This window comes from Mchenga conophoros, linkage group LG3 (assembly GCF_057382185.1).
Source record: "Mchenga conophoros isolate Kocher_MC1m ecotype Shallow Benthic linkage group LG3, M_conophoros_male_GT1.1, whole genome shotgun sequence".
NCBI lineage: Eukaryota > Metazoa > Chordata > Actinopteri > Cichliformes > Cichlidae > Mchenga > Mchenga conophoros.
Genome location: NC_140528.1, coordinates 74,747,874 through 74,773,647, shown reverse-complemented (window position 1 = coordinate 74,773,647; position 25,774 = coordinate 74,747,874). Strand labels below are relative to the sequence as shown.

The following is a 25,774-nucleotide window of genomic DNA, read 5'->3' as shown; positions in this document are numbered from 1 at the left end:
AAGCGATTCAGCAGAAAACACACTAGCGGGGGTGATTATTAAGTGAGTGGTTGGGTGTCAGACGGCTAGGCCACCAAGTCGTGTTAAAGTAAAGACATCACAATTAGATGACTTGCAGTCAGACCTGTCATTGGCCGACTTGCCTGCTGCTGATACTGAGGCCTCCTGAGGGCACGAGAAACTGAATATTGCTACTGCAGAAAGAAAAGTACTCTGAGAACAGTTTTACCAGCACTGCTTGCTGTTGCTAAATTGCTTTTATTGGATTTTGTCTTTACATGTAAGACTCCGGCGACTTCTCAAAGAGCAGGAATGATTGTTTAAAATTACTGTTTGGCTAAGAATCCACTAACTTAAGTTAAATAACCAAACACTTTTCTTTAGCTGTCTCTGTACCCTCTACTTACAGTCGTGAAAAAGAAAGTTTTCAGGTGACTCTGTGCAGACACGTGGAAAAACTAAGTATCACCATACTGCTTTCATATGATTTAAGAGGGTAAATAGCAGCCAGGTGATGCTGATCAAATACACTTAATTAACGGATCATCAGCAGGTGTGAGAACCTCTGTAAAAGCAGATGTTTTGTCAATTTGCCAGTGTGGAGCATTCAGGTGTGTGTTAACACAAAGCCACAATTTTCCCGGCAGTGGACGTCCAAGCAAATTTAGCCCAAGGTCAGTCCATGCAATGTTCAGAGAAACTGCAGCTACACCTCAGACTCTGCAGACCTCGGTTAGAATGTTAAATTTGAAACTTCATGACACTGCAATTAGAAAAGGATTTGCTTGTTTGGAAACGTTGCCAGGAGGACGGCTCTTCTCTCTAAAAAGAACAGCACAGTTTAGGTTTGCAATGTTTAATATGAACATACCACAAGATCTCTGGAGCAATGTCCTTTGGACAGAGGAGATCAAAGTGGAGATGTTTGACTGTAACGCACAACTACACATGTGGTGAAAACCAAACACAGCATAGCACAAAGACGTCGATTGAGTCGATCATGACCTCCACTGTACATCAAAGTAAAACCATCTGTCCAACATCTGAAGCTCAGCCAAAATTGGGTCATGCAACAGGACAGCAATCCCAAGAACAGCAGAGCCCATCAAATATATGCTGGAATGGCTCAAAAGATTCAAGGTGTTGTAATGTCCCAGTCGAAGTCCAGACATCAAGTCATCATTGACCAGATATGATTCAAACCTCAATGACCTGATGAAACATTATAAAGAAGAGCGGACAAAAATTCCTCTATTACAAAGACACTGCTTAATGTGGTTCAACTACTGAATCATGGGATATACTTCGTTTGTCACATGACTGCATAGAGTCCTGTGAAAATGTATTTTTCCACATTACTGCACTAGCAGGATACACTGGAATTATAGGCTAGCATGCTTAAGGTAACCCAAACAAACCCATGCCTCAAAGAGCCTCATCAGGTCAGTCTTGTTGTTGCTAGGCTATTTTCCTCTTAAGTTTTTCTTTCTATAGCCTTTAGCATTACCTAACCATGCAAATGCACCACAAATGCTCTGCTTTCTGTCTAGTTTTTGAAGCTACAGGCACATTTACAATGTAAAATAATCTGCTAGCAATAGTGGTATTTGACTTGCTAACACCTGACTCAAAGAAATTTAAGGAATTGACAGATTTCTCAGTACACAGCTAAAATATGTTGTTTAAGTTAGTCATTTTAGGAAACACAGATAGGCCTATAAGCTTGTTGTTAAAAAGAAACTTTCATTTCTTTATTGTATTTATGCTACACACATCGAGGCTTCAAGCACTTAGCTTAGCATATTTACAAGCCACAAGGAAAAACTGCTAACCTAAAGCATCGTGTGTGTTTAATATATAGTTAAAACAAATGGGAAGACAACAAGTTGCGATTTTGTGGATAGATAACTACTTTTCATGGATACATGTGTCTCCAGCAATGTATGGTCTCACTGCTGCTAGTTTTCCCAATGAGCTAACTTTCTCCATGCTATAGCTATGCATTAAATATCAATCTTCGGAAGACATTTGTCATGAGCTATAAGAATCTTTATTAAAATGTCAGCATATACCCTTCAATGATGATATAAGTGTAAGTGGAAATAGTAGATTCAGTGTAAGTAGGCACTCAATTAAATTGCCCACATAAAAAGGAAATAGAATAACCATCATTTCCATTGCATCCAATATCACTTGAATAATACTTGACTCGTGCTTAATTCTTGTAATTATATTGCACGAGAATAATTTTGAATCATGAGGAAAAACTTATATAAAAGTTGAATATTATTTGCTATTTCTTTTCACATTTCTTTGCCAGCATAAATCACTGCAGGAAGACTGTGAGCAACAATATATATATTTTATAGCAGCATTAAAGACAGTCAAGCATATGATGTTGATCAGGAACAACTTTCTAAACATTCAAGGATATGATTTTTTTATTCATCTTATTTCCATATGTACCGAAGACCTTGTCCAGAGAGCACACGGTGCAGGTCAGGCAGCCAGGTGGTGGCAAAGTCAAACTCCCCTGTTGTTGGGAACAGTGTCTGAAGACAGGTATGAGTCATCTCCTCAGCTGACTTACACACCTTTAAAACTGTTCATTGCAGTCTGTTTGTGTGTATTTGTGTGTGTTTGTGAGTGCACCCGTGCATTAACTCTGCGTGTGTGTCTTTTGGCAATGCAGACAGCCAAATAGGCAGTCAGCTGCAACAGTGAGCCACTCAATCACTCGCCCTCGACTCAATACGCTGCCATTTAGACAATACTGCAACTCACTGTGAGGTGTGAGCGCGTGCATGTGCGGTCCTTGTCTGTGTTTTCGTGGGCTTTCATTTCACATTTCAGGATTTCATTAATATTTTTGCATCTTTGTGCACGCTCTGCATTAGCTACGCATCTCTGTGTCGGCAAACGATGCATTGCATGTGTAAGCTGTGCATGTGTGATGGCGTGTGTCTGTATTTACACATAAGCTCTGTGTTTTTCTTTGACCTTTGGAATTCCCTCGGTCCGTCGCACACCGCTGCTTCACTATAGGTCCACGCGCACCATTCATTTTGTGTGTGTGTGTGTATGTGTGTGTGTGTGTAGGCACTCTGCAGACACTGAGAGAGCGAGTGGCAGACAGATAGAGGAGGAGCGGGAAATGGCATAAATGTTTAATTTCTGAGTTGAATTTGTGCAATTTTTTATATTGTTCATGTATAATTCATGGCTGTGTCATGAATTAAATTAAATAAAAGCAAGAAAAAATAAAAAATACAAAGAGAATTGAAAGAAAAGGCACGTCTGTCCATCTGATCTGCTCACAGCTTGTGGATGGAAGTCCATTTAAGCAGTCGCATTAACAAAATAACCCTATAACGGCTCTTTTAGCAGGCCTTTGATTACACGTAGGACCTTTCCATGTGCAGTATGAATCCTGGCACTGATCAATATCTGAATTCCTGCAAAGCTTTACTACAGGATTGCTAATAAACACACAGGAAGCTAATCAAAATGCACTACCAAAGAGGACAAGAGGTGAGCCAGATTCAAATAAAGGCCTTCTCACATGATTGGGGAAGAATAATTAAAAAGGTCTTTTTCATTAGCTGCTAACCACTGGCAATATGGATGAGGCTGTATTTTCTTCCTCTCTCCCCCTTTTCCCTCTTTGATTAATTACAAATTTCCGTGGCTTTTTTGGCTCTTTCTTTTCTTCCTTTATTCTAAATCATTTAGCATGGAAGCTATTTCCACACTGACATAATTAGTTTTGTTGAGCTTGACTTCCCCGCTGCCACATGTCCTGAAGATGCTGATTTATACAGCCTGCGCTGTTTTATTGCATCGGTAAATGTACAAAATCAATTGTGCCACGAAGAGAGAAATTAGGAGAGAGGATATTTGGATTTATGGGAAAGAAACAAAACAGGGAAATATACGTGTGGAAATGAAAGACGAGCCGAGAGAGGGAGGATTCAGAAGGATAGAGAGGGGGGGAAAGGACACGACAGAGGAGGGGGAAGTGGGTGAGCGATGTAACTCACAAGAGCAGGGGAACAAAGATCGAGACAAATACGGAAGGGAGCAATGAAGTGAGTAAAATATGCAGCAAAAAATGTGAATGGAAGAGGCAGAGAAAGTGGAGAGGACAGTGCAGACAATAGATGTGAAGAGGTGGTGTGAGAGGCAAAGTAGGTGAGAAAAATGGCAGAGATTAGCAGAGATGAGAGGGTGATGCAAAGTGGAGTGCAGGGCTGCTGCAGGTGGTGGAGAATGGATGGCTGATTGGTATGGAGATAGAGCGAGGGACCAGATTAAACCTAATTAGAACATTATAATGACTTTGTAAGGTGAAACAAAGAGATGAAAGCCATTATATGCTGGAGATAAAGAATGGATGCTGGCCAGCTCTTTAATGAAGAATAACACTGATTTCAACCGTTTGGAAAAGCCAAAATTGATGTTGTGTTGTGGGAGTTTGAGAAACACTGAGACAAATGAAAAGGATGGACATGCATGGACGATCAGTGAAATGACCAGAGGTCTGTGCCCAAATGGCAGAAGATGGAGGTTATAAAGGCCATGGGTACCGAGGAAAGAAAAATGGAAGAAGAGAGAGAGGAAAAACGGGCAAAATTATCAAATAATGGGGACGATGAGAAAGAGAACGAGAGCGTTACAGCTCCATCGAAGGAGAATGACCAAATCTGAAGAATTGGCAGAAATACAGCGTCACAAAGCTGCCAGCCTTTCTGTCTTTCTGCACTTGTTGGATAAACAGAAGAGAACACGAGTCGTTAGATGAGCAGCGGTAGCCACAACGGCTGAACAAGGACACTGCATCGCATTCAGATCACAAGCATCCTCAACCTCTGTGGTTTAGCTGGGCCGAAAACCTTCCATCAGACATGATTATGAATTGTGCACATGCTGATATCAGAGTTTTGGCGTACCCTTGATTTAATGAATGCAGAATATGTGTGTGGTCCGCATCTAGCTCTTGCCCTTTGGGTGCTCTGCGCTGTTCATCAGCACCATGTGAAAGTCAGAGACATACTGTCTCATCTAATGTGACACTTCAGAAAGATCTACATCAGAGGCTGAAACAGAGGTCTCTCGACTTTATCTCAGAGCTGGTGGCACACGAAGGAGATGGTACAGGGATTTAAGCAGAGGTTTTTTAAAAAGAACATATACTTAGCCACTGGTTAGTGAAGCCCTGTTAACCATGAAGTTGAGCCATTTTGCCGTTACCATCTTTTTATTTTGATACCAGATTTTATTAGCAAGGGTTGGATCTGACTGTGAAACCGAGCTGCAACTACCGTAAAAGGTCCTTCTATTTTATTCTGCTTATCCAATTCGGGGTCACAGGGTGCTGGAGACTATCCCAGCTGCCATAGGACAAGAGCCAGGGTACACTCTGCAAAGGTCACCAATCTGTCGCAGGGCTAACACACAGAGACAAATAACTGGTCAAACCAATTCACTTTAAAATCACCTTGCGTGTCTTATGTCTGTGGGAGGAAGCTGGAGTACCTGGAGAGACCCAGACGGATACAAGGAGCACATAGACTCCTCACAGAAAGGTCTCAGACTAGATTTCAATTTCTTGCTGGGAGGTGACAGTGCTAACTAGTAACCGTTATGCTCACCTGCCCTAAAACATACCTTGTTTTAGCCTCCATCCACAATGAACATGACTTTGCATTCAACAAGCAACGCAGACCATATACTCAACATATTTACTTCTTTTTGCAACCTGAGGAGTCGCAACCTGGTGGCCATCAAGATGAATGCACATTTAAGGCACTCATTCATTAGCTTTGCTTTCAAGCTTGGAGTCTTTAATACAGTTGATGGTTTCAAGTCGGTTTAGAGCAGCGGTCCCCAAGACCGCGAGAGTTGAGGCTCGGGTGTGAAATGTATGGTTTTTAGGGTTTTTGTCGTTAACTCTGTTTCCCTGGGTCTTTTCACGTGTTGTAGTTGTGTGTCTTATTTTGAAATAAGTATTTAGGCGTTACCATAGCGACAAGAGAGCTTTAAGGGGCAGCGAGGAGGACGTTACTTTCAATGTTGTTGGTGCATTTCAGGAGGACGCTGCTAATTAAAGTTACACAATTACACAGTGGATTCAAGTTTATTATTATATTTACAAAATACCACAGTTTTTGTCTTGGTCATATTTTGTTGTAGTTATCCGGGACACCTTATAGGCCAGTCCGTGAAAATATTCTGACGTTAAACTGGTCCATCGCAAAAAAGGTTGGAGACCGCTGCTTTAGAGTATTAGAGTATGAAAGTACTTTACATGAAAAGCATGGAAACTAAAGTAAATCTTTCTGAAGTACTTCTAGCCATCAGTAGCTTTTATTTACCAATCAAAGTACAACTAAATCAGATTGATATTTGGTGCGACCACTCTTCACCTCTAGAACATCACCAGTTCTCTTTGCTACACTTATGTACAGTTTTTCAAGGTTATTGCTTGGCAGATTGTTCACAACATCTTAGAGAACTTGCCACAGTTCTTCTATGGATTTGTGCTGAATTGTTTCTCTTCATATGATCCACGCCGCTGATATCTGTGGGTCCATACCATCTATGAGTGACTGGGGGCAGATCAGATGCCTCCCTGATGGTACAATGTAATCATCTTAAATTCCTAAAAGCTTTGAAGAGCATATGCTCTTTAGGTAAGATTGGACGAGAAATTTAGGTGAATGAAGTCACTTTAGGCTTCAATAATCCCAAGACATGCGCTTGCATAGTCTTCTCAGGACACAAATATCCACATACTGAAGCGCTTCATGTGTGACACTTAAGTCTGTGCATTTAAGTCTGATGTGCACAGCCATGCAAGGAAACATAGGCGTGCCACTACCTGCGCAACACTTCTGAGGAGAATACTGGAGTTAAATGGAAGAATCGAAAGCAGCTTGTGTATTACATTTAGTACAACAATTTAGCTCCAGCCTGGCAATATGACTGCACAAAAGTCATTCTAGCAAAGACGACTGGGGCCTAATGGTTAATAAGGTGAGGCTGAGGCGGAGAGATTGCGTGATTGAATCGCAAGAAAAGCTGGATTGCCTGGACAGAGAAACACACACGCGCGCACACAATTTGCCCTCAAACAGCAGCCACTACCACACTGCCCTTGGATCTAACAGTGGCTAATAATGCAGAACTGTGAGACTGCAGATAGGTGAAAATGCAATTGTTCTTACACAGTCGTCTCTAGCTAAATATTACTGATACTATTTCTGAAACCTGTATGTATACTGACTGTTCATCCATCCATCCATCCGTCCGTCCGTCCGTCTGTCCGTCCATCCGTCCGTCCGTCCATCCATCCATCCATCCATCCATCCAGTGCCACCAGGCTAAGCAGGGTATTCCAGATGTCTTTCTCTCCACTTCCTTTGGCAGTCTTCCAGGTTCTCCAGGTTGGGAAGATGCTCCCAGGCCAGATCACATATATAATCCTTCCAGTGTGTTCTAATTCTAGCCCTTGGTCTTCTCCCATCTGGACATTTCTTGGATAACCTCCAAAAGAAGTTTCCTAGCATTACCCACACCTCCTTAGGCACCTCCTTTCAATTCAAGCAAGCAGTGGCTCCATCCAGACGCACAGATTCCTTACCCCATCCCTAGGGCTGATCCAACCACCCAACACAGAAACAAATATTGGCTGCTTGTGTCCATGACTTCATTCTTTCTCACTCTGCAGGTATGGGCCATAGGTGGATGGATAACACCTACATTACTGTTGACACCAAAGCCAATCCTTCTACCTGCATTTTGCTCCATTTTACCATCATTTATGAAAAAGATTTATAGAATTAACTTGCAGATTTTAGATTATTGTACCTCATTTTGTAAAGAAGGGAAAAAAAACGTAATAAGCTTAACTTCACATATCAATACGATTGTCAATAAGACTGTCTTCTAGTTTGTTTGGGTTTTTTTTGGTGCTTTCAGCTAAATAGTGAGGTCAGATGAATTTATTTGTGTATGCACGGGGTTCTCCAGCTTCCACTGAAGCAGATGCATGCTAAGATGGACTGAACATATATTCTCACAATCATTTCAAATTTGTTGTCTGGATCCGGGTGTTGTTCTGAGTCCAGCGACTCGGTTCTTGCACTGTTCGGAGGGAAGTTTCAGCCTTGGTGGAGGCATGCAGCCTCGGGCCCGTACGTTTCTCTATTTTCTTTACTGAATGCATTGCAGTGACAGCATCATCCATCAACAGAGCACTCAATAATAAAAATAAATGTAGAAGTGTATAAGAATGCATGAGTAATAAAAGCTAGGATGGCTTAACAGACAAGAAAAAGAGAACAACAAATGGAAAGTAAAACTTTCTAAAAGAGAAAATCAAAGGGAATGATGTTACAGCCCCATACGTTAACTGACAAATGAGTCTGGGAAGTGCAGTGCGAATACAGCAATTCTGGGAGCTCCACTGCCTCCCATATACGGATGTTTACACTCTCTCGGATGTCTGCATTTAATATTTCAATACTTTAAATTTAATGCAGGGCTTGGTTGAGAGTGCCAGACAGACACTCATAAATTTCACTCCTGGGAAAAGCCAAAGCATCCCGGGGATGATTTCTTAGGGTGCTGTGAGAGAAGGTCATCTGCATCCTAAATGAGTCCAGGCTGGATGTATTCAGTTTTATGTGAACATAAATAAGTTATTAATACGACTTGTGGGTGTGGATGATGTCACGCATTTTAATTACTGTAATTTTTTTCCTTCTTCTCCATCAAACCAGTGTGCAGGTTTGAATTCACAAACAGAATCTGCACATTTTTAGTGTCACAGTGTGTTTAAATTAGTTCATTTTGCATCATTCGGTGTTAAATGTTGCGCTGGACTGTGTTTGTGTGTGTATGTGAGGTTCCCTGCAGACGAGCTAGATGGCTCTGTCAAGTGCAGATGACTAAAATCAAATGCTACGACATCACCACTCCACATCAAGCTGCAGTCGCCGTGTGTGTGTGTCTGTGACCGTGTGCTGGTGGACCAATCAGAAGGTCGGGGTGACTCAGGGACTAGCAGCACCTGTTTCTTCAAGTGCCTCACTGTAGCAGAGGGGCGGTTTAACCCATGGCTGCACATAGACACATACATACAGACACGCGCACACACTTAGACACATGGAGGCAGCAATAGTAATTAACAGCTAGCTGCGAGAAGCCATTATCATTACAGGAATGAGGTGGGATCAGAAGCTCCCACCTACATAATGGACAATAAGTGTGCGCATCATCAAGAGTCCAGTAGAAAACTCTCGGCTCTTTCGGGAATGGAAGCAGCAGTGATTAGTTTTCGCACTCTGGAGACAGTAATGTGCATTTTTTATGAGGGCCATTGTGGTACAAAATAGATTTCACTGCGATTTCCCCTGTTCTTTTAATTGCTCTGGACAGATTATTAGAAATTACAGATGGCTTGGCCGGGCTCATAGAAAAGTGACAGTTTTCGGTTTGACAGGACAAATAAGAATTGATTGTTTTTGTGTGTTACCTTTTTGGTAAAAGACACGTAATCTACGCAACCGCATGATAAATCATATTGTGCAGTTCCACAAATACCAAAAAGGATTACTTTGCAGAACATTTACATAACAGAAATGCTCCATTGCACCGGGCGCAGCGTCCTGTCTCTCAGCTGCCAGGCATCTTCTATCAATCTCGTCAAAATAAAAGCCTCCCCATTTAGAATAATACAAAACAAGACTAGAAAAATAGTTAAACAAATAGTTTCTCAAGGGACTTTGCAAAAAGGTGGAAGAAAAAGGTAATTCATCCTCATGGAGAACACAAGAATACCTTTCTGCCTGACTCAGTCGCTCTGATTGCTCTGATTTAAATTTGGTTCTGTGCTGTAATTATCTTTAATTTCTAAACTCTGGCTTCCTACAGAGCTACTCCTTCTAAAGCTCTTTATGGAACTTTAATAACTTTCTGTACTTTATTTCTCTAACATTGCTGCATGCTTCCATTAAATCAAATTCAGCTCAGGCTGATTGTGTGCATAATCAGAGACTGGTTTGTCTGTCCTTCTACACCCTCACCAGTGCACCTCACCTCAATTTTATAGTCACTTCAACTCCTGAGGTACAATTTATGGAAAAAGCAACTCATGGTTCATTTCTGGGCGGCAATATTGTAAAAATGACTATGACTAGCGAAACGTTGAAACGATTTTGGTCTTTTCTGGTGCTATTTTATTAAAGACTATCTGCACCGTGTTCCCTTTGAGTAGCAGATCACATATAAAGGTCCAAAGAAAAAAAAAAAAAAATTAAAATTGGAACATCACCGTATTTTTCAGCCATTAGCACCATTACAAGCTGCGGCGCGATAGCTGCGAGCGATATCAGCTCTTTTCGTGTGATATCAGTCAAATCTGGCTTCCCACTGATGCTGCTGTTACATTTAAAATTTGCAGAGGTAAAATCATTCAGATACTTAAGAGCTTGCAGACAATTACACACGGGTTACATCCAGCCGCGTTTGGCTCGGAGCAGAAACTCAGTCATCAGTCGCTGCTGATGAGTCGAGTTGCGAGAAGAGTATTGTAAAAGTAACTCAAGGTAATCTGATTCCACTTTGCTTTCTTTAATCTCTTGCAAGGATTGATCCCATAGCGCAATGCGGGGGTCTGACATGGAGAGCGTTTTTAAAATTAAACATCCTGTGCTCGTCTGCTGAACAGAGATGAATGCATTAGAGGCCAGACAAATTGGCTGAAAGACCCCCACCCCTCCCCGATTCTCGCCCCTCACTTCAGTTTGAGCTAATGGAGGCTCGATGAAGGCCGTGGCCAAAGCGCCCTGCATGACTGCTCCCTAAATTGATCCCAGACTGCACACTTGTCTACTTGACACATTATACAAGATAGTATGTCTTGCTTTTCTTTTTTCTTCTCTTGCATCTTTTATTGATTGACAGAAGAATTTTCAGACATTATTGGAGAATTGTAACAAATGAGAAGCTAATGTTGCATGCTGTTTTTTTCTTAGGGTTTTTATGTGACGTCTTACCAGGGGTTTGCATATGAGTAGAGACTCTCTGTGACTGTCACTGGAATTGTGTGTGCGTAGGTTTTTAATTCCTCCTCAAGGTTGTAATGGAAATGCACACCGTCCACATTAGTCAGGCCGTATATCTCCTTGAGCCCCTTAGCGCTCATTCTTTCTGGAGGCTCATTTCCTCTGCTCACTGCTTCAGCTGAAGATTTTACGTTCTTCTTTTATCAGTCACATCACAAATATATAAACTGCTGTATTCTAGGCTCTAATCCTCTCTTCACCTCCTCGTCCTCTATCGATTGCGGCGCCCGTTAATTAAGAGAATTTATTTCTAATGAGTCAAACGCTGATTACCTTGTTCCAGTCGGAGAAACAACCTCTTGCGAGGCTTTAGCCAGACCTTCAAACATGTGCTCGAAATTACCCAGCAACACTCAAACCAGAGCTCCTTGTTGTTGCCTCACGGCTGATTTGAGTTGGATCACACCTATAGCCGCGGCCTCTCGAGGTTTCACACCGAACAGCTGGAAAGTAGTCGCTCCTGCTGCCAGCTTCCTTCCTGCAAAATATCAAGAGGTGATTTGAAGGTTTCTGAGCATATGGGGCTTATGCTTCTGAAATCTCTCACAAAAAAGATTTCCTAGAGAAAAGAGGATATTGTGTGCATGTATGTGTGCACCGCAAGCCTCCTGCTGTTGATCCGGTGATGCAACAGTCAGCTGGTTCGGACTTTAGCGCGGTACACAGAGGATGGCTGTCTCATTCATGTTGTCAGTGGCTTCTCTGAACTTGGACCAAACACACATAAGACACCACAACTCCGGCTTTACTTCCGTGCATCGTTTACACATTAAATTACATTAAATGTCTCAGCTCAGCACAACAAAAGGCCTATATTAGTTGATTTACCACCACATGCAGGGAGCATGGCATCTTTCACTTTAACCTTGTCCTTTATTTAAACTGGGCAGTATGGATACTCTGCCATGATGTTTTTCTTATGTTTAGGAATGGCAATAGGTCAGCACTCAGCAGCAAAAATGATCTTAGCATCTAATAATAATAATAATCCAGATGGAATTAAAGTATTTTCACTGTCTTGCATGCTGTCAAAAAGCTCTTTTCAACAACTAAGTGAAGCCGACTCTTCCAGACTCGTGAGTTGTTCGTCTTTCGCGGCCTCGATTAGTTGGACAGTTTATGCCACTGAGTGACTTTGATGTTTTAATGTGTTATTTTGTAGGGAACTGGCGCACTAAACTTTTTTTCCTACCAGGTAAAAACTTGTTTTTGTTAATGGAGTCTGGTGGCTTTGATGAGAGCAATTACTGTCTTAGCATTTCATTTTCACAAAACAAGGCAGGTTGTCAAGTGTTGCCGCAGAATTTTAATTATCTTTAAACTTCAGGTTGGTGTTAATTGTTGGACCGGTCCTTGTGTCTTTCTGCATGTTAGAGAGAGCTTTGAAAGTGAGCAGATCTAACCACTACTGTCTAATTCTAGATATCTTTTCTCATATATAGCAATGTATTTTTTTTTAATTATCCAACCCTAGCTTTCCCTCAAACAGAACCAAATGTCTCATGTCATTGCTGCATTGATCATCTTCCATCTCAGACCTCCAACTAGTGCCTTACCTCTTCATCCCTTGCAAAACCTTCTAGGAGTAACCCTTGAACCCTTGAATACTTAGTGACAATGGTCTCCGCCTCTCTAGCTACCCCTGGAAAAATTATTGTAACGCCTATCAAACCACATCTATACTGATGTATCAAAACTCATCATTAAAAGTACAGGGGAGCTCATCAAACTGGAGCTAAATGCTGAAGCTGTAATGTGACATGGCAGATAGGAAAGACTCCAGCCTAACCGTGACCTTGCATTGGACAAGTTGAACGCGATGGATGGATATGTCCAACGCCACTTTGGAACACAACATCGAGTTTCTTTTAGTACAATAATAGGTGATCCCGCTCTTTTGTGCATGATGCAAGATCAGATTTGTGATTAAGCTTCTTCAGAACTTCTCATGAAAATACCGAACATCTAAACCGGGCTTAGAAACATCTAGATGAGTGCCTCTTTAAGCTCCGCGCTTTTCTCTAATCAATGCTCGCACAAGTAGCCGGTTAATCCTTTCACTGAGCTCCTCAAATAGTCAATAAAGACAGAGTGCAGAGAAGAAGACCCAAAGTGTGGCAACAACAAAGAACGTAGAAGTCTTTTTTGTTGCCTGTCTTTAGACGGTTGTTGACATTGTTTGTAAGATGAGCATTCGAGGGTGAAACTGAAGAGAGCGAATTTAAGTGACAGTGAGACAGCATGTTGAAATTGTACGTCTCTAGAAATAGTGCGGTGCCCTCGATCTCTCACACTGCTGTCTAGTTTCATTTATGTGTGTGTGTCTGGGGAGGTGTGTGACCTTGAGGTAACGAGGTCCATTCAGATGCTGATTGCTGGCGACTCTGCTGGTGATGCCACGAATTGATTGGCTGCAGAACCTGGAAAATTTTTCACTACCTAATCCAAATCGCTCTCCTTTTTTTTGTCTCGGTGCCTTTGTCTCCGCTCTGTCCCTCTCTTCTTGGCCTTGCAGTCCATTCTCGAAGTGGATTTGATTTGCTTATCTGCGGATAAGCCACTGCTGCTGTGCGCACGTTTGTGTGTGTCAGTGTGAGTCACTCTGCTAATTGCACCTGTTAAAAGTTTTGCCAACCTCGTTGCTTAACTGTCCTAGTCATTACAACAGTGGCAGTAAAGGTCTATCCACATTCATTTGCATTTTACAGTTACTGTTTGTGCCTGTGTGAATATGTGAAGAAAATCTGAACTGATGTCAAAGTGTGTGTGTGTCTGTGTGTGTGTGTGCAGCCACTCAGGCTGGCGGGAACAGTGACTATTCTTTTCCTCATAATAGCAGTAAAGGTTCATTCCAGCTACTCCACATTGTCTATAGCTGTAATTTGCATGCATGTGAATGTTTAATTGTCTGTGCAACAGTAAAAATATGAAAGCTCCCTCTCCACCCACACACACTCTCTCTCTCACACACACACGCACAGACACACAAAAGCAGTTAACCCCCCTCCCATTGCATAATTACAGCAGGGAAGTTTTTTGCTGCTTCTTTATTAACAGGTTTATGAGGATTACGAGCAGAGATGCATGTTCTGGTTCCCGGTATCTGGGGGGATTTAGTGGTAGAACAAAGTTTTAAACACTGAGCAAACATTATTAATAGATACTGAGAAAAATATATCGAGCTCTGTGCTGCCCACCCTGTCACTGCAGCAAAATAAGCAGCTGCAGGACCGTGTTTGCTGAAATGGTGCTACACTTATTAACAAGAATACACCGTGTAGAAAAGCCCGTGGTTGCATACGTTCTGTTTACTTTTGCATTGGCGTGGAGCTGATTGCTGTGCTGTGCAGTAACTGTTAATTGGCTGCTAAAGACAGAAACCGTTTCAGGATTCACAGACAACTGCCTGCACCTTGGTGAAGATATAATAGTGTTGGAGCAATAAATGAGGCGCTTGATAGCGTGCCGCATATTAGCAATATGCAATCAGATTCGTTACTTTCTCTTCTAATATAAGTGAAAAGCTTTTGATGTAAAGTAAATGCAAAATTATCATAACTAGGAGAATGTAACTACTTATGGAAGCTCAGGGCATTGCTGCCTCAAGACAACAAAGGTCTTGGGTTCAAAGTGAGGTCGCTATTTGGACTCTTTATGCAGACTGTGTGCTGTTTCCTCCGGGAGCTCTGGTTTCTCCCACCATCTAAAACATGTTAACTCGTCCATCATTGTGCCCTTGATCAAGGCACCGTCTGACAGCTGGAATTTGTCCCAGGGAGCTGCAGATGGTGGCTGCCCACTGCTCCTAATGCTCAGGATGGGTTAAATACAGAAAAAACGATTCGACATTTAATCCAGAAACCGAGGAAGTAAGGCACCATCATTCTCTGTTGTGTAAGATGTATTTCAGGACATGTAGATCACTTATGATTTATTGTAGGAGTAGGAGGAAGAAGATGCAAAGAAAGAGTAGAATGAGATTTGTACAAAAAATCTTGTTCTGGGTCTAAAATGTTTGTTTTTTCTGCACCAGTCTGAGAAAAACAGTCTTTTTTCCAGACGTCTTATTAAAATCATTATGATTATGTCTTCAAAGATTTGTGTGCATGATTTCTAGTTTGAAGCTTGGGTGGTGCGGTGGTTAGCACAGTCAACTTTAAGCAAGAAGGTTCTTTGTGTGCTCCGGCTTCCTCCCAATATCCGAAGACATGCATGAAATGATGCCAATTTAGAAATGGTGATCTTAAATTGTCCCTATGTGTGAATGGTTCCCTGTTTTAGCTCTACCACAGACTGGTGACTAGGTGTACCTTACCTCTTGCCCTCTGCCAGCTGGGATAGACTGCAGCCCCCAAAATGACCCTGAATTGGATAAGTGGAAGAAGCTGCAAGCGCGTTGAATCTATGTAGAGCCTACGATGCAGCCTACACAAGTGGCTGACCCCATTGGCAGCATTTATACTTGTGCACAGTGTGCCTCAGACAAATCAACAAGAATGTGCATGACAGATTAGTCATAGCGTGGTCACGGCATTTTTTATGTATGTATGTGATAATGAAAGGGTTTGTGGTTATGATGTATTTAAAACAGAATGGTAAATGGCCTGTATTTGTATAGCACTTTTCTAGTCCCTAAGGACCCCAAAGCACTTTACACATCCAGTCATCCACCCATTCACACACACATTCACACACTGGTGATGGCAAGCTACATTGTAGCCACAGCCACCCTGGGGGGCACTGACAGAGGCGAGGCTGCCGGACACTGGCGCCACCGGGCCCTCTGACCACCACCAGTAGGCAACGGGTGAAGTGTCTTGCCCAAGGACACAACGACCGAGACTGTCCAAGCCGGGGCTCGAACCGGCAACCTTCCGATTACAAGGCGAACTCCCAACTCTTGAGCCACGATCGCCCCGTATAAAGAAGTATAATTCCACTATATATTATTTTTTTGGGGGATTTTTGTGTCTAAAGGATGATGTTAAAGCAATAAATGCTATTTATTAAGACTTCCTTCCAACATTTTGGCTTTTTTCCAAAAGTTTCGCAAACTGGTATCTTTGTTTTGGATGGGAGTCTGTTTATGGTGCATGGAAACCAATGTTTATTTGCTTTAGCGCCACTGAGCTTATTTATTTACAACATTATTCACTGTGTATTGTTAATATTAATGTCAGTACCACTATACTGCCTCACCCGTACTAAAAAGGAATCATTACACAAAACTTACTAGGAGTAATTGTTTTTGTTTTTATTAGGATATCTATTGTTTGTATGGCAACTTAGCTTCAGCCTGTTATTGTAATCCCCACTTAACAGCATAATTTATGAGGAAACCCCTGTAATCTAATTGATTTAGTTAATGTTTTCCTTGTGAATAATCTGCTAACACTACTCTCTGGTTTCTCCTATCTGGCTCACACACGCTCAGCGCACAAGCACACATTCTAAGAGCATCACCCACTCATTTCATACCCATAATGATAATGATAATAACTTTCCCTATCCCATTAATCACTGTGGTAATGCCACAGCAGAACAGCAGCAGAGGCCTGTTCTCTCTCTAGCCCCACTCTCGTTTTGTTTTGTCCCTCCTTCTGATAATCCCTTCTTTTATATTTATATGACCTCCAATATCAGGTTGGCTCTTTTTGCACCGTACTCAAGATAAGTGCTGTCCTCTTCATTGTTTAGTATTAGCGGCAAAATCTTGCAACAGTAAATGAAGAGGTTTTCAGTGTGTCACACAGCAGATGAAGATGCTTTGTGAATCTTTAAAATGACTGAGGGTAGACAGAGGTGCATAAATATGAACCTTTGCGGCTGCCTGAGATGTCTAACTGTAGCAATAACTATTATATTTATTCATCTTTTAAATAAGAATGAATCCTGCACAGGCTGATTACTCAAACCAGATGAATTAGAGTAATGTGTCAGCATACAAGAGTACTTTTTGGTGAAAATTTACAGATTGTAATGGTTTCGCAGGGTAAAATGGCTCTAGAGCATCACCTATGCGTGGTTAAATGAAGTCCTATGATCACTTAGTTTGAGCTATATGAATAAAATTTGGTGCACATGTGTAACATAGCAAAACGAGCAAAAAAGTCTGGGGTTCATAGACCCAAACCCAACAGGAAGTCCGCTGTTTTGAATTGACGTTGACATGTTCGTGCCGATTGTCATTTTCAGGTGCTGTACCTTTGCGAACTCCTCCTAGAGATGTTATCAGATCAACTTCATATTTGGTCAGTCTTAACTACAGACTTGGGCAACATTAAATTGCCGAGTTTTCGTCATAGGGCGTGGCTGTGATGCCATCATTCGCCATGAAATTTTTATTTGTTCTTATTCCCACATACATTGTCCAATCTGGACCAAACTTCTCACATGTGATAAGGCTCCACCCCTGAACACATTGCAACTGCCATATTTGACACTGGTGACAGCGCCACCTAGTGGGAACAGGAAATGTTGTGTTTTACACTTTGGGGTACAGTGTAGAGGTGAGTGACCCCAGCAACATCAAATTTGTCCCGGAAACTCTTAAGGAGCTGGTCTTGGGTTACACTGAAAACTGTAAATTTTCATCAAAGGGCGTGACCTTGGTGGGGATGGCGAATTTAAATGTTGCAACATGAAGAACGAAATTTCTTTAACTCATAAGAAATTCAGTCCAATCTCTGCCAAACTTCACAGGCGTGATAAGAGTCCCGCCCTAAACACATTGATATGCCCAATGTCAGGAATAGTAAGAGCACCACCTAGTGGGAACAGGAAATGTCATGTCTTATACTTTGATGTACTGCTCCTCACGGGTTGAGCCCACCCACCTAAAAAGCAGTGAAAATTAACATCAGTCCCTCATGATGCTTCAGTGTGAACATTGTGAGTTTTGAGGGGCTTGGAAAACTCAAAAGGTAGCGATCCAAATGGAGGAGCAGAGGAGTTTGCGGCATTTAAGCAGCCCTTTGCTGCCCAATCCGACCGGGCTAAAGCTATTACAAAAGCTATTGGGGTGTTTAGCTGCAGACGGGAGGCCGTATGTGCCGTTGTGCAAAACAAGGGGTTTAAACTGTGATGAAACATGCTTGAGCCACGCAATGATATCCCGTTGCGCGTCCACTTCAGTGTGGCAAGATCGTTCCAAGCATGTATGAGCAGGAGAAGTTTAAAGTTATGGCTGAACTGTCCCGGGCATCTTCTGTTGCCCTAACTACAAATGGGTGGACCTCCATGGCAACGGAAAGCCATGTGACCGTGACGTTATATCACAGTGGAGTGGTCAATACAAAGCCCTGTACTGCCCTATAGATTACATTAGATTATTTATCCCTCGGGTGGGTTCCTCCGGGAAATTCAGTTTCCAGTAGCACAGCACCGACAGAAGTTGCAGAATGTGAGCAGAAATATACCATATATACACATATATAAATACAGAGTATACAAAAGGGATAAATAGGAATAAGAATACAAGGGAACGGCACATTTCAAGTATTGTGAGTCTATTACACCGTTGGATATTAACAAAAACTATTGCACAGTGAAAAGGCACTACAGCTTACTTGTCCTCCCCCTCCTTTGTCCCCGTTTCCCCTCCATCTCCCCTCCAGAGAGGAGTTAAACAGTTTTATGGCGTGTGGGACAAAGGAGTTTTTAAGTCTGCTGGTCCTTGACTTTGGGAGAAGCAACCTCTCACTGAACAGACTCCTCTGGTTGTTTATGGCCGTGTGCAGAGGATGCCCAGCATGGTCCATAATGTCCACATTGCACCTTAATTTGTTTTTATATAAGTGTGTGGAATGAGTCTTCAGTTGAATGTTTTTTAATAGGCAAAAAATACCTAAATAAGTAAATGGCGAGTCGAATTTTTGTCTTCTTTTTCTATTTTTGCTGATCCGAAAATTGATCCGATCCGTGACTTAAAACCGTGATCCAATCCGAACCGTGAGATTTTTGATCCGTTGCACCACTAATTCTTTTAGATGCATTTTTTTTTTGTCAAAAGCACATATATTTTTTTAGAAATCAAGGATAGGCTTTCAGTAGTGCATGAAGTTATCTGCAAGCTACTTTGCAACCCACCTCCATTCTACCTCTACCTTTCTTGTTGTGTCCTTCTTAGCTGTCATATCAGTCTTCGGTGATACCTGTATATTTGTTTCTAGGGTCTTGCTGCTTTTCTCGCCATGTCAGACTTTCCATGCATGAACATGACAGAGCAGGGAAAATCCCAGAAAAGAGACATAAATGCTTTTTATAAACTACTATGAGAGAAATTTCCCTTAGATTAATCTTGATGGTCCTGCCTGAAAGGAAGGTTTTGTATATAATTTTGGTCTCCCTGGGTCATTTTCTGTGACCTTTTTTGTAGGTGAAGCCTAAAGGTCCTCCTTATTCCCAGAGTCCCAGTGCCAGTGCGTGATAGTCCCATTCAATAGTCCATCCAAGCACGACAGCAAAGAGTAAGAGGTTTCATGATAGAAGGAAAGAGGGGAAAAAATAGATGTCTATATATAGAAACTGAAAAGTGACAACTAGAAGCATGAAGAGTGTGGAAAATGGCTGCCTTACAGCACATGGTGCTGTTGCCACAGTGACTAATGGGATAACAAACTTATTCTGGCCACATGGGTTGAAGAAAGTCACTCATTCTTTGAGTATGTAAAAGAAGTAGAGGGAGTAAAATCACATCTCAGTGTGATGTTCAAATAAATGTACTGTGTGTATGGATGTATACTGACAGGTATTCTTTATATATGTGTGTGTGTGTGTGTGTGTGTGTGTGTGTGTGTGTGTGTGTGTGTGTGTGTGTGTGTGTGTGTGTGCATCCTCCAGTACTCAGGGATATGAGAGAGATCAGGAGGGATTAATGCAGCTACCAATAACTGCTCTTGCGGTTGCTTTCTCTCTCCTCTTCATCCTCATCTTCCCATTGACAATTACACATACATGCACAAGCAAATGACCCGTGTCCCTTTCTGTCTCTTTCTGCATCCTCTAAGCTCACAGTGACAAGAGGATTTTCTTTACACTTTTTATTAAAACTGTTGTTGTTAGAGTTTGTATTGTTGATTGTCATTTATGCTTAGAAATATTTAACCATAGATGCTTAGAGGTGTATAATCAATTGTGTAGTGATAAGTTGTGTGATCTTTAACAGGCTACAGAGGCTTGGTGTGCATTCCACACTAGAATGCACACCTACATCCTGGGAGCACGGGAAGAGGTCGCATCTTGTTTTAATTGTTTTATGGTAGGATTAACGTAGCTACGTCTGTTCTAGTCTAAGTGCTTTTCTGTTTAGATGAACTGCTGGACTTCCTCACCGGGGGGGGGGTCTAGTCTACCCTCTTCCTGACCAAGGATGTTTGACCCTTTGATCAGCAACACACACACACACACACACACACACACACACACACACACACACACACACACACACACACACACACACAGGCAAGGTACTCTTTGTTTGTATGTAGACGTCGGTATGTTAATGAACCTATGCATATTCATGTAACCTCAATAAAAGGACAGTGTATGGGAGGACGGACGAGAGCTACTGGGGTCAAGCGAAGGAACGGCGTTTGTCTGGTTCTCTCCCGTGCACGAGTACCATGAAGAAGTTTGCCTACTTGCGTCTTGCTTGCAGTGTAATTATATTGTCTTAACGTTCCAGCGAATAGGTTTATGCTACAAACCTAACAGTTGTTTACTTGCATGAAAGAGTGTCAGGCTAAGATGGGGGGAAAGGGGGACTGCATGCAAAGAAATACACAGAGTTACCAGACAAGGGTGTGAGTCAGAAGGAAAGAAGCATGAATGAAATGAAAGAAAAAAATTGGATGAGTAATGTCGTAGGTAATGACAAACACAGACTGCAAAAGAGAAGATCAGGAGGTGAGCAGAGGTAAAAGAAAGACGCAGGGGAGGAAGTGATTAGGAAGGACGGAAAAGAAAGGAAGAAGCAAACAAGACCAACTTGCATCTGTGCAGCGGTAACATTTTCACTGTGACTGACACACACACACAAACCACATCTGGATTTTGTTGTCAAACTGTGCCACAAGTTCTAATCTAACAGAATCCAGTTCTAATGCTAAAAAAATCAGAAATGAGCAGTGTTATAAACACTACATAGTGTTTAGTAATTTAATTTTCTCTCCCGATATAGCGGTAATCACTGGACCTTTATCAAGTGCAGTGTTAAATCCAAGATTTTTTGGATGAGCTGTTTTTGTATTTTGGCTAAAACTCAAACTGCCTGCTCAAGCAGTAAAGAGAGGAACACGCATACAGACACCTATGTTGGTTTGGTTGTTTCTATGGGGACATTCATTGCAATTAATGCATTCCCAAGCCTCTTACCGTTATGTAACCATACAACTAAATGCCAAAACTGCCAAAACTTTCAAACAAGCCTGTGAAAAGAATGGGAGTTAATCGAGAGGTTTGATTATTGGAATTTTTGCGATCCACAATCAGCCCGTTCTACAAGGCCACATTTTCAGCAGGCACATTTAATGAGTCAATCCATATATCTGTCCTCTTTTCAAAGCAATAAGAGACCAGAGGAAGCAATAATTCTAATTATTTTAAACTGAAGCAGCAAAAATAACCTGGGTTACACTTTTCTTAAGAGACACTGTAATTAGTCAAATGTAAGACCAGGGAATTAAACCAACCAACAGTGGCAAAGGAGGGGTAGGAGGTCTAGGCAGGGTGGCACATACCTCTTCAGTGAAGTATGTGAAAATCCCCTAAATTAAATGGAAGGGTTTTCATTTCACCACCATCCAACCAACTTGCTATTAATTTAATAAAAAATTCAGCAAGAAAAAACACCAAGATTAAGTGAGGGTCATCGAAGAAAATCTACTGAGAATGAAAACACTCAGCCTGCGAGCTGTGTATAAATATTAAATGGTATTTGTGCAAGCTAAACAGTAATGCAAATGTCTTAAAACACATCTGGTAGTCTTTAGAGGTGGGAAGTAACAAAAAACAAGTACTTTGTTACTTCTATTTTGTCACTGTACTTTGTCACACTTAAAATAAGACTCAATTAGCTACAGAGTAACATTTCAGTGAGATATAGTAACTTGTTTTTAGACAGTACATCTTGGATCTGGAGAATTTTCACTTCTTCTATTGGCAGATTTTTTTTCACTTAATACTTAATAAGATACTTTTGCTTGAAATAAGGGGGGAAAAGCTGCCAATCTGCCAATGAAAATTATGATATGAGATATTTTGACTAGATATTAGATATTAAATATTAAATATTTAAGTAAGTATTTATATTTAAGTATTTATATTTAAGTATAAGACAGAAAACATGTAAGAATGTTTTCTTAGTGACACACTTTGTAAAATGAACACCATTTATTCTAACCTTTTATATCTATATGGCAAAAAAAAGCATCTTATTGTAACTCTGCATTTTGCTGCTGCTTTCTTTTATAAAGAAGGAAGCGCTTTAAAAAACATTGTCAAATCTGTTGATTAGGAATAGTTTCCCGTGATTAAAAACAGAGAAAAGTTCATTAGATTAACTATTATAAACTATTATATTACATTATAAGTATTTAAAACTATTGACTATTGCAATAAAAAATTTTGCACCTCTTAAATTCCCACTGTTATCCAATGCTGTCCAAACTACCAGGCACCAGCACCATTCAGTAAATGTTTGTATACAGTAGCTCAGCAAGTAATATCTAATGTGTTATATTTTGTCAAAGGCACTGACCGGCATCTCATAGCATAAGAAATCCTTTGGTGCTCTTTGCTATGACTCTATGATGAGTTATTGTTTTGCAGGGACATATTTTGGCAAAAGAAAGTTTCAAACTCAGCGCTCTCGAATGGGAGAGCAACCCCCGTCTGACTCTTTTATATTATGATGATTTAAGTTTCAGTTTAACCTCAAGTTTAGTCCTTCCTATATTTCTGAGTGTTTTGGGTTTCCCACGTTATGGTTATTTCTCTGTGAGGTTCCTCTTGTGTCTTTGTCTCACCCCGTGTCGCCTGTGTGACTCTGTCGTGTCATTGTGTTTCTCAGTTCTCTCATCCAGGTCTCACGTTCTGGCTTCTCTGTGTTTTGTGTTTTAACTTTGTTTTAATTTGCCCAGTTTGGTTAGTTAGTCAAGTCTTGGTTTTTTGTTTTGCCTTCTATTTGTATTATCATCCAGCCTTTGATAAACAGTTCGCTTTTTGTTCAACATCACTCTCGCCTTCAGGCGTCTGCGTTTGGGTCCACCTCCTCTCTCCGGCAGATCGTGACACTTGTAAAATTCCTCCTAGACCTTAATGCAGACCTCTTTAAAATTTGCATACAATACTGCGAAGGCCCATGTGTTAAGTCACCAGTCCTGGCTCTAGGATGAGGATGCATTGCCTCATTAACTACACTGGTAGTTATACAGTTAGAATTACAGTGAAAGATGTTAACTCTCCTTGTGATATCTGTATTTGCATTTCACTTAAAAAGTCATCTATGGAGCAAAAAAAGTTAGAAAATCACAGCTGCATATTATTACTTTTTGCATGCTGCTTGATTAGCTACACACGCTCACACACGATACTGAATATGCATGGCCACCTCTGCCACTGGCAAAAATCAGCCTTATTTATGCATTCAAACAAATTAATTTCCTCCGAAGTTCTTCAGTGCTTCTCGCATCTGACACACACAACGTAGGACAACGAACTAACTTTAAAAACGTCCACAAACACCCAAATGGACATAGAAGTCCCCCACACAGCAAGCATAATCATATCATGCATCATCTTTTCTTGTATTAATGTCACAGCCCATTAAAACCATTTTAAGCTTATTTGGCTCATGTTCATGCCTACACAAAGTTTCACATGTTACGCAGCAAAGCGAAAAGGGAACCGATAGTGAGGAAGGAAACAGAAAGTGAGAACTTGGACTGCAGGCCCATATCTTTCTAGTCTACGCAGTCTTATGTGGCATAACAACATGTAACAGCAAGAGTTGGACCACAATAAAAACTACAACAAACAAAATTAAATATAAAGGAAAAGGAAGAGAGTGGAGATGTTTTGCCACTTCAGGCAGGATAGTATTAACCGACACTGACTCGATACCCTGTGGTGAGATTTGTACGGTGCTCTTTTTTTGGCAGTACAAAAAATGCCAAGATTGCTCTACCCATGAACTTCATTTCACCTTCTCCAGTTTCCTAAATTATTCAGAGGCCAAAAAAAAAAAACCCACTTACCATAAAGCCACATGACAAAAACAGGAACTGTTTTTAAATTCATATCACTACTTTTTTGACAGATAAAGCAAGCAGAATAAATGTAAGAGTAAAGGAGAAAGAGAGAAGTTGTACCAAGAGCCATGGGATTGCACGTGAGCTTGCTTTGTCTCTGATTAACCTTTTGACCTCAGCCATAGGCGCAATTGCTATAAATCACGACATCTCACACTGATATATGTACAAGAACATCTCTCCAATTTGTGTCAGCTTATGGGTCTCATGAGTGTGCCAGTGTGAGCGCAGGTATTAGTTACATTGTGGGGACCTGAATGTGTTTGTCTCATTCTGGGGACTCATCTTTAACGGGGACAAAAGCCAAGCACCCATAGTACAAACCATTAAATTCTAAGGTGAAGACATGTTTCAAGGTTCAGGACGAATAGATTTCAGTTAAGGTTAAGTTAAGTAGACATGGTTCAGGTTCAAGCAGCTCAACAGACAATGAATATAAGTCAATGTAATGTCCTCTGAAGTCATGAAAACAAGATTGTGTGTTTAAAAGTGTGCGTTTGTCCTCAGGGTGATGGATAAGCCTAAGGCCGCTCGATGTTGAGCACACTCCTGTAAGGAGAAACATTGAGTGACCAGACGAGTACTGACCACACACACATGCACACCCTTAGCGACTTACTAACAAACTCTCCTGAACGCCTGCAGCTGTTGGCCTGTGAAGTATTTGGGCAGATAAACTTCAAAGATAAACGCGTCTCCATTTGCATTTGATTTTAAAAATACATATTCAGTGTTTGTCGTTTTGCTGAGATCCCGCTTCAAGAAATAATTGGCTAACCGTTTACACCTTTTTCACATTACAGGTCTGTAGTGACCTGCCTTCAGATATTCACTGTTACAAGTTTTCGTGTCATTCTCCTCAACTGAAGGCGGGTGAGGAATAGGTAAGATCCGGTGGGATGCATTTGTGAGCATTGCAAATACTTTTGATGCAGCATTTCTCTCTGTGGATGCACCGTCCTCAATCACAGCTACAGTTCCTCCGATCCGAGCTTGAATCATACATTTATTTTATAAATGCATTGAGTTGAATATAACACTGCAAAACCCAGAATATGGATTTAATGGCTAGCTTCCAGTCATTATCCTCTTTGGAAATACAGATACACGGACACACTGATCTTTAATCCAAAGCTCGCTGAAGCATGTGCAACACTTTACGGTGACTTATAAAGTTATTTAGAGGCTTCCTGTGTCCCTTCTTTCCATTCAGCGTGCATTACTATCACTTTAAAATCTGCACCATGCTCTGGAGAATGTGGAGCACTTTACAACATTCTCTAACATGCTTGGACAGCTGTATCCATGGCCCAGTAGGGCACATTCACTATTGCC

General features: G+C 41.2%; 1 protein-coding gene across 4 annotated transcripts in view; it reads left to right on the top strand.

The window, feature by feature from the left end:
- slc8a4b (solute carrier family 8 member 4b) overlaps positions 1 to 25,774 on the top strand; it is a 131,380-nt gene that overhangs the window by 24,062 nt on the left and 81,544 nt on the right. Inside the window, exons 1-2 of one of the 4 annotated variants that reach the window (XM_085267213.1) lie at positions 1,367 to 1,442; positions 2,472 to 2,562. The exons of 2 other annotated variants lie outside the window; for them this stretch is intronic. The gene's annotated coding sequence lies outside the window, so the exon portion shown is untranslated. Of the gene's footprint in view, positions 1 to 1,366; positions 1,443 to 2,471; positions 2,563 to 25,774 lie in introns of those variants that run through there. One more of the 4 variants, XM_085267214.1, reaches the window with a different exon arrangement.